Here is a 16,342-nt window from a genome sequence, read left to right on the forward strand (position 1 = left end):
GTATGGGAGGCTAAGCTTTATGGGAAGGCTATGCTGTATGTATGGGAGGCTGGGCTGTATGGGAGGCTATGCTGTATGTATGGGAGGCTGGGCTGTATGGGAAGGCTATGCTGTATGTATGGGAGGCTAAGCTTTATGGGAAGGCTATGCTGTATGTATGGGAGGCTGAGCTGTATGGGAGGCTATGCTGTATGTATGGGAGGCTGGGCTGTATGGGAAGGCTATGCTGTATGTATGGGAGGCTAAGCGTTATGGGAAGGCTATGCTGTATGTATGGGAGGCTGGGCTGTATGATGGAGGCTGGGCTGTATGTATGGGAGGCTATGCTGTATATATGGGAGGCTGGGCTGTATGGGAGGCTATGCTGTATGGGAGGCTGAGCTGTATGTATGGGAGACTAAGCTTTATGGGAAGGCTATGCCGTATGTATGGGAGGCTGGGCTGTATGGGAAGGCTATGCTGTATGTATGGGAGGCTAAGCTTTATGGGAAGGCTATGCTGTATGTATGGGAGGCTGGGCTGTATGGGAAGGCTATGCTGTATGTATGGGAGGCTAAGCTTTATGGGAAGGCTATGCTGTATGTATGGGAGGCTGGGCTGTATGGGAAGGCTATGCTGTATGTATGGGAGGCTAAGCTTTATGGGAAGGCTATGCTGTATGTATGGGAGGCTGAGCTGTATGGGAGGCTATGCTGTATGTATGGGAGGCTAAGCTTTATGGGAAGGCTATGCTGTATGTATGGGAGGCTGGGCTGTATGGGAGGCTATGCTGTATGTATGGGAGGCTGGGCTGTATGGGAAGGCTATGCTGTATGTATGGGAGGCTAAGCTTTATGGGAAGGCTATGCTGTATGTATGGGAGGCTGAGCTGTATGGGAGGCTATGCTGTATGTATGGGAGGCTGGGCTGTATGGGAAGGCTATGCTGTATGTATGGGAGGCTAAGCGTTATGGGAAGGCTATGCTGTATGTATGGGAGGCTGGGCTGTATGGTGGAGGCTGGGCTGTATGTATGGGAGGCTATGCTGTATATATGGGAGGCTGGGCTGTATGAGAGGCTATGCTGTATGTATGGGAAGGCTATGCTGTATGTATGGGAGGCTGAGCTATATGGGAGGCTGGGCTGTATGTATGGGAGGCTGAGCTGTATGGGAAGGCTATGCGGTATGTATGGGAGGCTGAGCTGTATGAGAGGCTATGCTGTATGTGAGGCTATGCTGTATGGAGGAGGCTGGGCTGTATGTATGGGAGGCTGGGCTGTATGGAGGAGGCTATGCTTTATGTATGGGAGGCTGAGCTATATGGGAGGCTGGGCTGTATGTATGGGAGGCTGAGCTGCATAAGAGGCTATGCTGTATGGAGGAGGCTGGGCTGTATGTATGGGAGGCTGGGCTGTATGGAGGAGGCTATGCTGTATGGAGGAGGCTGGGCTGTATGTATGGGAGGCTGGGCTGTATGGGGAAGGCTATGCTCTTTGTGAGGCTATGCTGTATGGGAGGCTGCTGGAGCATTCTTCAGTCACATGTTGCAACCTTTTAAAAAAAAAAAAAAATTTGAAAGTTGACTCCCACATGTGTACTGCTTCCCATAGAGGTCAGTGACAATATCTGGTACCGTTTCATGACTTTACACTGCAGAATTATTAGGCAAGTTGTATTTGAGAGGATTCTTTTTCTTATTGAACAACAACTATGTTCTCAATCAACCCAAAAGACTCCTAAATATCAAAGCTTAACATTTTTGGAAGTTGGAGTGTTTTTTTTTTTTTTTATAGATTTGGCTATCTTAGGAGGATCTCTGTTTGTGCAGGTAACTATTACTGTGCAGATTTATTAGGCAACTTAATAAAAACCAAATATATACCCATCTCACTTGTTTATTTTCACCAGGTAAATCAATATCACAACACAAAATTTTGAAATAGACATTTCAGACATTCAAAAAAAAAATCAGTGACCAATATAGCCACCTTTCTTTACGATGACACTCAAAAGCCTTCCATCCATAGATTCTGTCAGTTGCTTGACAGTTGGGACCACAGGTTCTCTGTGAGTTTCAGATCAGGTGAACAAGGGGGCCATGTCATTATTTTTTCTTCTTTTAGACCTTTACTGGGCAGCCACGCTGTGGAGTATTTGGATGCATGTGATGGAGCATTGTCCTGCATGAAAATCATGTTTTTCTTGAACAATACCGACTTCTTAGAATCATAGAATCGTAGAGTTGGAAGGGACCTCCTGGGCCATCTGGTCCAACCCCCTGCTCAAAGCAGGATTCGCTAAATCATCCCAGTCAGATGTCTGTCCAGCCTCTGTTTGAAGACTTCCATTGAAGGAGAACTCACCACTTCTCGTGGCAGCCTGTTCCACTCATTGATCACTCTAACTGTCAAAAAGTTTTTTCTAATATCTAATCTGTGTCTCCTCCCATTCAGTTTCATCCCATTGCTTCTAGTCTTTCCTTGTGCAAATGAGAATAAAGTTGATCCTTCTACAATGTGACAGCCCTTTAGATATTTGTAGACAGCTATTAAGTCTCCTCTCAGTCTTCTCTTTTGCAAACTAAACATTCCCAAATCCTGCAACCTTTCCTCATAAGACAGGGTTTGCAGACCGGTCACCATTCTGGTCGCTCTTTTCTGAACTTGCTCCAGTTTGTTGATGTCTTTTTTAAAATGTGGTGCCCAAAACTGGACACAATATTCCAGATGAGGTCTGACCAAAGAGGAGTAGAGGGAAATAATGACTTCACGTGATCTAGACTGTATGCTTCTGTTAATACATCCTAGAATTGCATTTGCCTTTTCTGCTGCTGCATCACACTGTTGACTCATATTCAGTCTGTGATCTATTAGTATACCCAAGTCTTTTTCACATGTGCTGTCACTTAGCCCTATTCCTCCCATTCTATATATGTTTTTTCCATTTTTATTGCCCAGATGTAGTACTTTGCATTTCTCCCTGTTAAAAACCATTCTGTTAGTTGCTGCCCACTTCTCCAGTTTATTTAAATCTTTTTGAATCCTCTCTCTCTCTTCTCTAGTATTAGCTATCCCTCCTAGCTTTGTGTCATCAGCAAATTTAATCAGTTTACCCTCAATTCCTTCATCTAAATCGTTGATAAAGATGTTGAACAATACAGGGCCCAGGACAGAGCCCTGTGGTACCCCACTTGAGACATTCCTCCAACTGGATGTGCAGCCATTTACGACCACTCTTTGGGTCCGATCACTAAGCCAGTTATGAATCCACCTAACAGTTGCCTTGTCCATTCCATACTTAATCATTTTTTCAATAAGGATTGTATGAGAGACTTTGTCAAATGCTTTGCTGAAGTCAAGATATACTATATCTACAGCATTTCCTTGATCCACCCAATCAGTGATACCGTCATAGAAGGAAATTAAGTTAGTCTGACATGACTTATTAGTTACAAACCCATGCTGACTCTGTTTAATCACTTCATTCTTATCCAGGTATTGACATACATGTTGTTTAATAATTTGTTCAAAGATCTTTCCTGGTATAGAAGTCAGACTCACCGGCCTATAGTTACCTGGGTCCACCTTCTTCCCCTTTTTGAAGATAGGAACAACATTTGCTCTTCTCCAGTCTTCTGGCACTTCTCCTGTTCTCCAAGAATTTTCAAAGATTATAGAGAGGGGTTCAAAAATTTCTTCTGCTATCTCCTTCAGTACTCTGGGGTGTAATTCATCTGGACCTGGAGACTTGAATTCATTTAGGCTAGCTAAGTGTTTCCTCACTATCTTTCTGTTTATAGATATCCTGGATTCTTCTATTCCCTTAATAGGACAGTGAATAACAGTTGATGTTACATTTCCTTTCTGAGAGAAAACAGATGCAAAATAGGAATTTAAAAGTTCAGCCTTCTCAACATCCTGTCTTACCATTTCATCATTTTCATCCTGTAAAAATCCTATAGCATCTTTGACTTTTCTTTTACTTTTGACATATCCCCAAAATCCTTTATTATTGCTTTTGACATCTCTTGCAAGCCTCAATTCATTTTCAGCTTTAGATAATCTGATTTGTGCCCTGCAGGTTCTGCAGACAGCATTATATTCTTCTTTAGATATGCCTCCCTCTTTCCATTTTATAAACATTTTTTTCTTCCTTTTTAGCATGTGCTTAAGTTCTGTGTTCATCCATCCTGGTTTCCTTAACTGCTTCCTATTCTTCCCTCTTTTCGGAATTGTTAACAACTGTGCTTTGAGAATTTCATTTTTCAAGATTTCCCATCCTTCCTGGACATTTTTGTCTTTAAGGATATCCAGCCATTGGATCCCTCCAATTCTCTTTCTGAATCCCTTAAAATCTGCCTTTCTGAAATCTAACCTTGATGTCTGAGTCTTCACAGGTCTTCCGCCTCTAGTTATCCAAAATTCTAAAATAGCATGGTCGCTACCTCCTAGGGTCCCAGCCACTTTTACCTCCTCAACCATTTCCTCCCTGTTTATAAGGATTAGATCCAAGGTAGCAGTTCCCCTTGTTTTCTCCCTTATCTTTTGGAAGATAAAGTTGTCAGCAAGAGAGGATAAGAATTTCCTTGACCTGTTAGTTTTGCCTGAGAGAGATTCCCAACAAATGTCTGGATAGTTGAAATCTCCCATGACAACTATGTCATATTTTTTGGAGAACTTGGCCATTTGATGCATAAAGAGTTCATCCATAGCTTCAGCTTGCACAGGCGGCCTGTAGTAAATGCCTACAATGGTGTCCTTTCCATTGTTCTGTCCTTGTATTCTTACCCAAACAGTTTCCACAGAACTCCCAGTCTCTGAAGCTTCAATCTCTGTGCAGATATACGCGTTTCTAACATACAATGCGACACCCCCTCCTCGTTTATCAAGTCTGTTTCTTGCAAATAAGTTGTATCCTTCTAGTCTTGTATTCCAATCATGTGTATTGTCCCACCAAGTTTCAGTGATTCCAATGACATCATATTTCTTTTCCTGTGTTAGTAGTTCCAATTCTCCTTGTTTGTTGCCCATGCTTTGTGCATTAGTATAGAAACATTTTAGTTTGTGATTGGTTTCTCTTTCTCCAATATTTTTATTAATTAGATTCTTTCGTCTTTGTTCTTCCTTTCCACTTCTAATAGCAGAGTTCTCAATAGCATTTGTCAGGTGTATGGCTTTTTCTGGTCTTTTGCTTCCCTTCCCATGTTGTTCTAGTTCTTCCTGTACCACTGATTGAAGAAGGTGTCTTCCAGAAACTGCCAGTAGGCCTGGGAGCTGAGCTTCACTCCATCCTCAAACCGAAAAGGTCCCACAAGTTCATCTTTGATGATGCCAGCCCATACCAGTACCCCACCTCCACCTTGCTGGTGTCTGAGTCGGAGTGGAGCTCTCTGCCCTTTACTGATCCAGCCTCGGGCCCATCCATCTGGCCCATCAAGAGTCACTCTCATTTCATCAGTCCATAAAACCTTAGAAAAATCAGTCTTAAGATATTTCTTGGCCCAGTTTTGACATTTTATCTTATATTTCTTGTTCAAAGGTGGTCGTTTTTCAGCCTTCCTTACCTTGGCCATGTCCCTGAGTATGGCACACCTTAAGCTTTTTGATACTCCAGTAACGTTGCAGCTCTGAAATATGGCAAAACTGGTGGCAAATGGCATCTTGGCAGCTTCACGCTTGATTTTCCTCAATTCATGGGCAGTTATTTTGCGCCTTTTTTTATCAACACGCTTCTTGCGACCCTGTTGGCTATTTGCCATGAAACGCTTGATTGTTCAGTGATCATGCTTCAAAAGTTTGGCAATTTTAAGACCTCTGCATCCCTCTGCAAGACATCTCACAATTTTTGACTTTTCAGAGTCTGTCAAATCTCTCTTCTGACCCATTTTGCCAAATGAAAGGAAGTTGCCTAATAATTAAGCACACCTTATGTAGGGTGTTGATGTCATTAGACCACACCCCTCCTCATTACAGAGATGCAAATCACCTGATTTACATAATTGGCAGTTGGCTTTCAAGCCTATACATCTTGAAGTTGGACAACATGTATAAAAAGGATGATGTGATCAAAACACACATTTGCCTAATAATTCTGCACGCAGTATATGAATGTGCAACTAATGGTACACAGCAGATCTGAAAGCATATGTGCTAAGCTGGCCATACACATTAGATGGCATTTGGCTGACCGCTAACAACGTGCACAGATCGTCTTAACACACAGATCAACTGCAATAGAGAGAAGTTATATTCACATGGTGTTTTTCTCTTAAGTGGATCCTCTCCAAAATCCTATTAAAAAATACTTGGAAAACTCTTCCTATTTACTTCCAAGGAATATCAACTGCTGTTTTTAGAAGTTTTTATTTTCTCTTATAGGGAATCTGTCAGCAGGTTTTTGCTACCTCATCTGAGAGAAACCTCATGTAGACAAAGAGAAGCTGAATCCAACGATGTATCGCTTAGATTACTGGGTGCAGTGTTGTGAATTCTGTTGCTTGGAGTCCTGAGCCGAAGCTCCCTCTGGTGGTTGCTGAGAGTAGGGGAGCTGGTCAGGTGGATGGAAGTTCCCCACCTGACAGCGATAATTGGAAACCTGGGAATACTGGCTGGGAGCATATAATTGAGCTGGCTTCTCTTGGAGGTTGCTGGTGATTCCCTCAGTGTGCATTTGGAGCTCTTTTGTCCCCTGCCTGATCTGCATGGTTCAGCTAAGTGATTTTTTTGCTAATCCTTTGCATCTAATCTGGTTGTTTTTTTGTTTTTTTTGCTTTCTGTTTTGCTGCTAGGGTTCAGCGGGCTCCCTGCTAGGGGCAGCGCTGGGCCCTGCTTCATATGTTGCAGCTTGTTCAGTCCCCTGTTATGTTAGTATCTTTTTGCTTTGCTGCCTGTTTATACCAGAGTGCTGATCTAGCGGGGGTGAGATCGTGTGATCTCAGGTTTTTTGTATATCAGTAGTGTCAGACTTTTTCAGGATTTTGTGCGTGATTGCAGACAGTATCTTTTCTGTCCTGTCCTGTCTAGACAGCTTGGGCCCCACCGTTTGCTCAGTCTGTTCTCTGCCTGTGTTTGTGTCTCATCTTGTCTCACCGACAATATATGTTTGGGGGCTGCCTATTTCTTTGGGAATCTGCTCCTGGGCAGTTTAGACTTCATCTTTCTGTCTTTAGGCTTAGTTAGTCCTCCGGCTGTGACGAAGCGTCTAGGGCATCGTAGGAACGCTCCACGGCTACTGCTAGTTGTGTGGATAGGATCAGGGGTCTGCAATCCGCTTAGTTACCAACCCCTCTGGTCTTCTGGTGGCTTAGCCTGTTCCTGCCATCCTCCTCGGTGACCCATTCATTACAGTGCAACCATTCTCCCATTATAAGAACTTTTAGAGTTAGCAAAGGAAGCTAGCCCCACCCACACCAGGTTCTCTTTGTACAGAATCCATAGACAGGTGCTTGTCACAGCCGGGGGCGTTGTCGGACTAGGCAGCATGTGCTGCTGTGTCCAGCAATGATAAGCTTCCCCTGCTGAAACAATCATTGCAAGCAAACAAAACAATGGAGCTTGATAAGAGAAACATCACTGAAATCTGTGTTTTAACTCCTACAGCATGCTGTCTTCAGATTACAGAGCAAAAACCTGCTGATGGATTCCCTTTTAAAGGGAATCTGTCAGTAGAATGCACCCTTCTAAGCTGTCTATATAGGCATCCAGGTCATAGAAAGATGAATTAAATGTTACCTTGGACTCTGTGAACCAATGTTTTATTCCAGAGAAATCCACTTTTTCTTCATAAGTTAATGAGCTGTTCAGATCTATGGGTGGGACATAGATCTCCCTGAGAATCTGCCTCCAGGACTTATTGTAAATGAAAGGAAGCATTACCAGTGTGTGACATGTAATGAATGACAGGCCCCTGTCCTGATCTACACGTCTCACACTGGTAACGTTCCTTTTCATTTAACATAAGATACTCGGCGAGATCTGTGTCCAGCCCATAGTCCTGAACAGCTCAGTTACATATTAAGGAAAACATGAATTTCTCTGGGGTAAGACATCGAATCGTCAATATCAAGGTATCCTTTTATTCAGCTTCTTGTGACCTGTATGCCCAAGTAGACGGCTTAGGCCGGAGTCACACTACAGCGAGATACGGCCGAGTCTCTGGAGCGGAGCGTTGCAGCTGCACAGCAATACATGGAGCTGCACGCTCCACTCCGGAGTGCCGGCGCCAGAGCTTGGTTTTAACCTGCAAGACTCGGCCGTATCTCGCTGTGTGTGATCCCGGCCTTAGGGTTGATCCCACATGGCCAGAGGGGGATTAGTGACTAGTGATATTTCTAGTGCTGCTCGTCTCTCTTTGGGTGTGTTCACGCAAAGTCTTTTTACTGACTTTTTGGGAGTGGAAACTTTCTAAAATCCTCCTCAAAAGCTTGGAGTTTCCACTTTCAAAAACTCAGCATAAAGGCTCACCCTTAGTGCTTTTCAGACGAGCAGATGATACAGACGTGTCATAGTCGCACCGCAACACTGTCTATTTTAACTCAATTTGGCTCTTCAGTCCAAATTACAATTTTATTTTATTTTTATACACATCTGTTAAAAAAAAAAAAAAAGCGCAACGTGCACTGTTCTCTTCCGTGTATCGTATGAGCTCCGCCCGTTCAAGTTTATGGGTAAAAAAAATTTGGATCCCATATAGATCCTCTATATAGCTCTTAGTTTTTATTTGTTTGCAGATACATTGTAATTACTAACACAGGAAGTGATATTCTGTCTTGTACTTCTTAAAATGTTGATCTATTAAAAAAAAAAAGAGGATTCAATATGGATACAACATAGAAGATCATAGATGGAACGCAGATGAGGGTAGAGATAAATATTGTCACATTTGTTTCTGGATGAAAATTGAATGTTTTCTCCTCTGCTCCTCTGACACTGGTTTTAGAATACCAGGTTAGGTGTTAAAATCCAAGATGCCTGATTCTTGTTTTTCCTGATTGCTGATGTTGAAGGTATTCAGACTAATTGCTTGGAGTCTCCAAGATTTACCTGATATTATGTGATAAGATCAGACTTCTTTCATTGAAGGGCTGGAGATGAGCTGCTGCCAGACAACTTCACTGGCGCTTATCTCCAGGGAGTGAAAACGTCTAGATCAGTTAAAATCGATCTGGTCCCAACCAACTATGTATAAAATTGTCAGCAGATCTCAAACAAACTATTGGATCTACCACCTGTATCCAGTATGTATGGCCTTCGGAGCTACGCTACGACATCCTTCACCTACCTGTACATTAAGGCTATGCTCACATGCAGCTGCTGATTTATTTATTTTTTTTCTGCAGCCAAATCTGCTTTAAAAATACCAGTTTTTGCAGTGTTTTTGGGGTTCAGATTACATGTGCCATAGAAAAAGCACATGGGGGGGGGGGTTGGGGTTTTTTTTTTGCACTTTACTCGTCGCTTTTTATGGGTCCAAAAAACACTGAAAGAATTGACCTGCTGCAAATTTCAAAAACACTCTATAGAGTTCTCAAATTCACGGGGGAAATAAAAAAAAAAAAAAAAATTAAAAAAAATAGCACGTGCATGAGATTTCTGAAACCTTACAGCTTTTGCTGGTACTGTAAAAACGGCTTTTAGTTTGTATTTATAAAGCCTCAAATGCAACATGTGAACATATAAATTCTTGACAAAATATACAAGAAAATCCCAGTGTCATTATCCCGCTTCTCCAGAGTTAACCTATTATCACTTTTTAATTACATGTCGGTGATTCGGTCTCCACAAAGCCGGGAGTTACGTGACACTTTGTAGAGTCAATTGTTTAATTGTAGACTTCATTTACCAAATGACAACCCTGTGTATAATGTCTGGATGATGGGAGATTGGGAAGGAGGGGAACAAGGAACCGCCTAAAACTATGGTGGAAATTCTTCACGAGATGATCATCACCTAAATACCTATCTGTCGGGCTCTGTTCATATTGTGTTTTACCTTCACGTCAGAAGCCCTGGAAAATGGGATTGGGGCCATTGACTGAAATGAAGCAGGCAGTCACTGTGTGATCTGTCGGGTAGCCCAATACAGACATTCATTTTTATTTTTTTTAATGTACAAGAATAAATGGATCAGCTTTTTTTTTAACCTATTGTTAGTTTTGTGCCTGTTGTTATCATGACTGTGGCATCTATTTTTCCTTTATTCTAAACAATGGAAAGACAAAAAATCCACTACGGTAATTATTGAGTGGTTAAAAAACAAGACAACACTAAAAGTTGTATTTTTTTTTTTTTTTATTGCATAAGTGAAAAATGGATGTCACACTGATGGTCAAAAAAAAAAAAAAGCAGGCACAAAAGCCAAAAATGGGATACAGCACAATGATCACACTGTCCATTTTAGGGCAGTCCCAGACGGAGTGTATTTGCGGTCTGAGGGCAATCCGACCAAACATCGGACGAATGTTGGCCTATGTGGCCTGCACACGTCCGGTATTTTCAAGGCTTGCCCGAGTTTGATCTGATATTTTGAACCCACTCGGCCATGCAAGTCAATGAATCGGTGGAAACCATCGCACTGCACTCTGATGTCATCTGAGTGCGTGTCCAATTTCCGTGCACTGACAGAATTGAGAAGATGGGGGGGGGTTTCTCCGTCTGCTCCTCATCTCAGAGAATCGGATCACACTATGGCTGACACTGTTTAAGAGCATCATTTACATAATCGTCTGGATTCTCTCGGATGAGAGATTCTATGGCCGTCTGCCCCTTCTCTTTATCTCGTACTGTGAGTTTATAGTGCAATTGTGATCCATGAATTGGATCAAAACAGACTTGTTCGGCCAAAATCGGGATCTATCGAATCTCACATGCTTGTATCTTTTTTCATTCTAGTGAACTGATGATTTTCTTTTCAGAGTTTATTGGATTTTCACATTTTTTTAATCACATTTACAGAACTATAATGTAAACATTTGCGTTGAGGTCGGCCAACGTCTATGAAGTGTTTTAACAGGTGCGGATGTGTGTGTTTATTTTCACTGGTGGTTCTTATGTGTCACGTCCTAATGACAGGAGCGAGACGTCCATGATCTATAATTTTAAACCTTTTTCTATAATGTTGTAAAGGAACAAGCGTTCGCTGAGAAGCAACACCGTGCCCCATTTACCAAAACTATCTAATGGTGAAACTGCCTTTGTTGGCCATAGCAACCAATCCGAGCTCTGCTTTCATTTGTAAAAATGATCTGGATAAATGAAAGCGGTGCTGTGATTGGTTGCTATGGGCAACCAAGACTGTTTTGAGAAATTAGGCCTATTTTGTTCCGTTGCTTATCATTTATTGTATCATGCCACCATAATATGGCCGACTTTCAGCATCTGTATCAGAGGTGCAACACTCAAACCCTACTGAACCAAACTGTGGAGATCTAAGCTTGGTTCAATAAAATGGCTGTGGGTAAAGGGGCCAGTTATTGTTGTGGGGGTGGTGAGTTGTTCTTCTATGAAAAGTAATTAAAAATAAATGGTCCTTCACTTACATTAGCGGAAGAAAGTATTTAGTCAGCCACCAATTGTACACATTCTCCCACTTAAAAAGATGAGAGAGGCCTGTAATTGACATCATAGGTAGACCACAACTATGAGAGTCAAAAGGAGAAAACAAATCCAGAAAATCACCTTGTCTGATTTGGCAAGATTTATTTAGCAAATTATGGTGGAAAATAAGTATTTGGTTACCTAAAAACATGCATGATTTCTGGCTCTCACAGACCTGTAACTTCTTCTTTAAGAGGCTTCTCTGTCCTCCACTCATTACCTGTAGTAATGGCACCTGTTTGCAATTGTCACTACCTCCAGTACTTGTCCAAATTTCCTTTATTTTAGGCAAGTTCAAATTTATTAAAGGGGTTGTCCACTTCTAGAAAACCATTAGTGATGGGTCCAGGTGGTTGAAAAAAAATTGATACCTTTTGGACCGGCGCTTCACCTCTGTACTCCAGGCCGGTCTGCTGAGATCAACATCCAGAGGGGGGTTCATGTCCATTCTAAAGCCAATCAGCAGCTGCTTATTGGATGACATTTAAGAGATGTTGGTCCCAGCTGCGTAATTAGCGCTAAGTATAATGGCGCTCCTCCACGCTGGACTGGCAGATTTCAATATTTCATTTTTTTACACCACCTTGGACCTTTAAATAAGGGTTGAGAAGAGTATGAATATTTTCTTGGAAGAGATTGTGCCACTCATGCTGGTATTGCAGCTCAGTTCCATTCAGGTGAAAAATAGGACCAAGAATGACCCTCTGTAGATCTGAGATGGATCCCTGATAGACGGGACAAGAACGTATTGCAGGTAGATGAATGAAATATTTCGGTTTGCCCCGATATCATGTGGTGTCACAGGCCGTAGTTGTAGTATCTCACCAGGTGCTGAGATGCCTCCATCTTCTGAGTCCTAATAAAAGTGTGAGATTAAGGCTACTTTCACACATCAGGTTTTCGGCGTCAGGCGCGATCCGGCGTCGTGCCGGAATGCCGGATCCGGCAAATGTTTTGTAAAACCTGATGTGCCGGATCCAGTTTTCTGCCGGATCCGTCTTGTTCTTGACAGACAAAACCGGATCCGTCTCATCCGGTTCATCCGTTTTTCTATCCGTTTTTCGACGGATTACGCCGGATCCGGTTTTTAAAATTGACCCTTGTGGCCTTCCGAACGGGATTGGCTACTGGAAAACTATATATAGCGTGTTCCTACAGCCCTTCTTTGACAGGTTGTAGAGAAGAAAGTGCAGGTTGGAGAGAAGAGCAAGTTACTGGCGAAGATGGATGTTGTCATTGGAAATATTACCACTAGAAGTTCTGTGACGGTTTCAGGGACAATTTTCCACTATACTTTATGTCACCTCAAGGCAGAGTACACTGGCAGGATGACAGAGTGTGAAAGATTTGTGCCCTAACCAAACTTGTGTACCTTCTGGACCAACAGTATATACCTTTGCCAACCAAAGTTGGCTATCTTGTCATGGTCTTACTATTTTTACCTTTAGGCCACAGGTGTGTACCTGGTTGTGTTTTATGCAAAGTATTTCACCTTTTAACAAAAGTTGTGTACATTGGTAGGAAATCACCAACAATAAACACAACTTTTTAGGTGAAATACTTTGCTTCAAACACAACCAGGAACACAACTGTGGCAAAAAGCTAAAATTTACCCACAGTTATACCTGGTTTTGAATACCTTTTTACCTTTGAAATACCCTGTATTTAACCTTTTTTTTAAACATAGTTCGCCGCAGAAAGAAATGACAGACAACCATTGTGAAACGATAATTTAACTTTTATTTAAAATTTTTTTTTTTTTTGTAAAATGTTTTTAAAGTGCAAAAAACTTTTTTAATAAAGGTTTTAAACCCAATGGGCATTTTTATTACAAAAAACACACATTACAAATCTGTGTACTGTGGGGTGGAAATACTGCTGGAGGGGCTGCGGGACACTTCGACACTGGGTGTGTGGAGAGAGGACTGGGATCGTGGTGGGGAAGGAACAGTTAGAGGTGAAGGTGTGGAAAAAGCTACAGAATGGGTGGACATGTTGGAGGCAGAAGAGGTGGTGGGCGGTGGAGTGGAGGGTTGGGCAGGGACTGTAGGAGCAGATGATGTTGATGGAAAGTTGTATGGGGAAGGAGTTTGGTACGGGGAAGGAGTTTGGTACGGGGAAGGAGTTTGGTACGGGGCAGGTTGCTGGAAGTGGGGAGATGTCTGGTACTGGGGAGGTTGCTGGTACTGGTGAGGTTGCTGGTATGTAATAGGAGGGGGAGGATGGAAAGTGGCTGGAGGGGGTGCAGATGTAATAGGAGGGGGAGGATGGAAAGTGGCTGGAGGGGGTGCAGGTGGTGGAACTACAGTGGTGGGAGGTGGAGGTTGGGAGGTAACCTGCTGTAGAGCACCGTGGCACGAATGCATTACATGCATCTGCTGGGTAGGAGATAGTGTTGCCATGCGCTCCACAACAGACCTGAAAAAGGTGTGGTTTGGCGAAGATCTTGCTTCTGAATGCATGGTTTGCAGAAGTGTCTTCACCTCCAGAATGCTGGAGTTGATCTGCTGAAAGCCTGCGGAGATTTGCTCTGACAAGACTTTTAGACAGTTCTGGAAAGATGCATTCAGATGCAAGAACTCTTGCGCATAACTCTTTTCCTGACCCCTCTGCCGCTGCCGCCCAGTACCCGCAGGTGTACTAGAGGTGGCAGGGGCAGAAGGGTGGGGTAAAGGGAAAGCGATCTCCTCACCAGCAGCTTCATGTAATGTAGGCGGCCACGATGCTCCTGTGCTGGTGGATGAGACAGATGGGTCGAATGTGTGGGAAGGCTGGGAAGGTGCAGATGTACCGGGGCGGTCGAAGTGTCCCTCGGTGCCGGTCTCCTCAGGGATCGCCTCAGAAGGGTCCAATCGTGCAGGCTCCCGAGTGCTGCTCACCGTGCTGTGGAATAAAGAGAAAAAAAAACAATTAAAATACTGACATGGTATGGCCCTGGCTGAAAAAAAAAAGTTACATCTAACATTTTTTTCACATGTGGTGTGTAATATTTACCTTCTGGTGAGCATTGTTTCCCGGAGGAACGACAGGGCTTGTGCGTACTTGTACTTGCTCCTGCGTCCTCCAGATCCACTCGGGGCCCGCATCTCTTTATTGAACTCCTTCTTGAAACGATCCCTCACAGACCGCCACCGATTCACAATTCTGTTCCCTGAAACGAGAAAGGAGTGGTTAGTATACAACATCAGTGTTTCACAAACTCCAGTCCTCATGGTCCCCAGGGGTCATGTTTTCAGGATTTCCATAGTAAATAGAAATCCTGAACACATGATCCGTGGGGACCACGAGGACTGGAGTTCGGGAAACACTGGTTTACATCAATCAACCGGTACTGTATATACTTACGCTCTTTAATCTGGGCCCGAACATCGAGGTCCTCCCAGCGGCCCACAAGGAGCAAACAGATTTCCTCCCAGAGTCGTCGGGTAACGATCAGGTCAGCATGGCGGCGGTCAGCCATATTCCAGAGCGGCTCCCTTTCTCTGACGAGATCGATGAGGCGGTCCACATCAATCCCTCCATCCTCACCGTCAGAGTCGGGAGCACGCTGTGAAGGCTGTTAAAGAAAAAGACAAAAATAACATAATTAGCCTCCACAAAAGAAATGAAATAAAAAGTGCAAAAAAACAAAGCAAAAATATTTATACTTACACGCTGGTGACCGCCGCGTTGCTGTCGCCGACGACCCTGGGAGGCACTGCGAGGACCTCTTGGCCGAGCACCAGATTGGGAAGACTAGAGAAGAAAACAAAAAATGTTATGTCTTTGGATGCAGGCATTTGTTTGCTGTGTGTGGTCTGCAGAACATTGTTTTCTATGTGTTGTGTGTAGTGTGATGTTGTGTTTCTGCGTTTGATGCAAAAAACTTACCAATTGTGAGCCCACTCCAGGTGTCTGTCCACCCCTTCCTTCTTCTTCTGAGAGCTCCTCTTCATCTTGTGATTCCTGTTTTGAAATAAAAGGCAATGAATAGACATATATTACAGAGATGATGGATTTTGGAAATAAAAACTTACCGTCAAACGCTGACGATGCGAGGGAGGGCTCCCAGAAGAAGATGTGCTGTCCTGTTGATGGCCAGACTCCATGGCTGTGGGTATTGCTGCTGCTGCTGTTGCTGCTGCCAGTGATGCCATTTCTGCTGCTGCTGCTGCTGCTGCATCTCTTTGGCGGCTGTTGAATAAAGAGAAACAAAGGGCCAATGAATATCTTGATATTCCATGGCCCTAGTTTGGAGGAATGGGGGATTTGATAATTACCGTCTCTCATCTGCTGCTGGACTCCCCTCCTCAGCATGTTCCATTTGCTGCTTCATTTGTGGTGGTGCTGATGGTGCTGCTGCTGCAGATGTCTGCTGCCTTCTCCTGCTCCTGGTTCTTGGCTTGGGTGGCATGTTGGGTGTGGCTGAGGGTCCCATTGTCTTGCTTTTATATATCTCCTGTGGGCAGAGCTACTGAGCATGCTCAGACCAAAAAACCGGATCCGGCGCATTGCGGCGCTCATAGGCTTTCATTGTGTGAAAAAGCCGGAAGCGCCGGATCCGGCGTGTCCGGCTTTTTCGCCGGAGACAAAAAACGTTACAGTAGTCGTTTTTTCCAGACGCCGGATCGCGACACATTGCCGGATCCGGCGAAAACCGGATGAAACGCATGGCCATCCGGCGCGATCCGGCGCAAATGCAAGTCAATGGGGGGGAAACCGGATCCGGCATTGCATTTCGCCGGATCCGGTTTCTGTCAAAAGCGCCGGATCGCGCCTGACGGCGAAAA

General features: G+C 43.7%; 1 protein-coding gene across 1 annotated transcript in view; it reads left to right on the forward strand.

Annotated features, from left to right (window-relative positions):
* The window catches only part of FZD6 (frizzled class receptor 6), a 91,685-nt gene that overhangs the window by 854 nt on the left and 74,489 nt on the right, over positions 1–16,342 (forward strand). The gene's annotated exons all lie outside the window — the stretch shown is intronic.

This window comes from Dendrobates tinctorius, unplaced genomic scaffold (assembly GCF_039654945.1).
Source record: "Dendrobates tinctorius isolate UK_male_01 unplaced genomic scaffold, ASM3965494v1 ptg000116l, whole genome shotgun sequence".
Taxonomy (NCBI): Eukaryota; Metazoa; Chordata; class Amphibia; order Anura; family Dendrobatidae; genus Dendrobates; species Dendrobates tinctorius.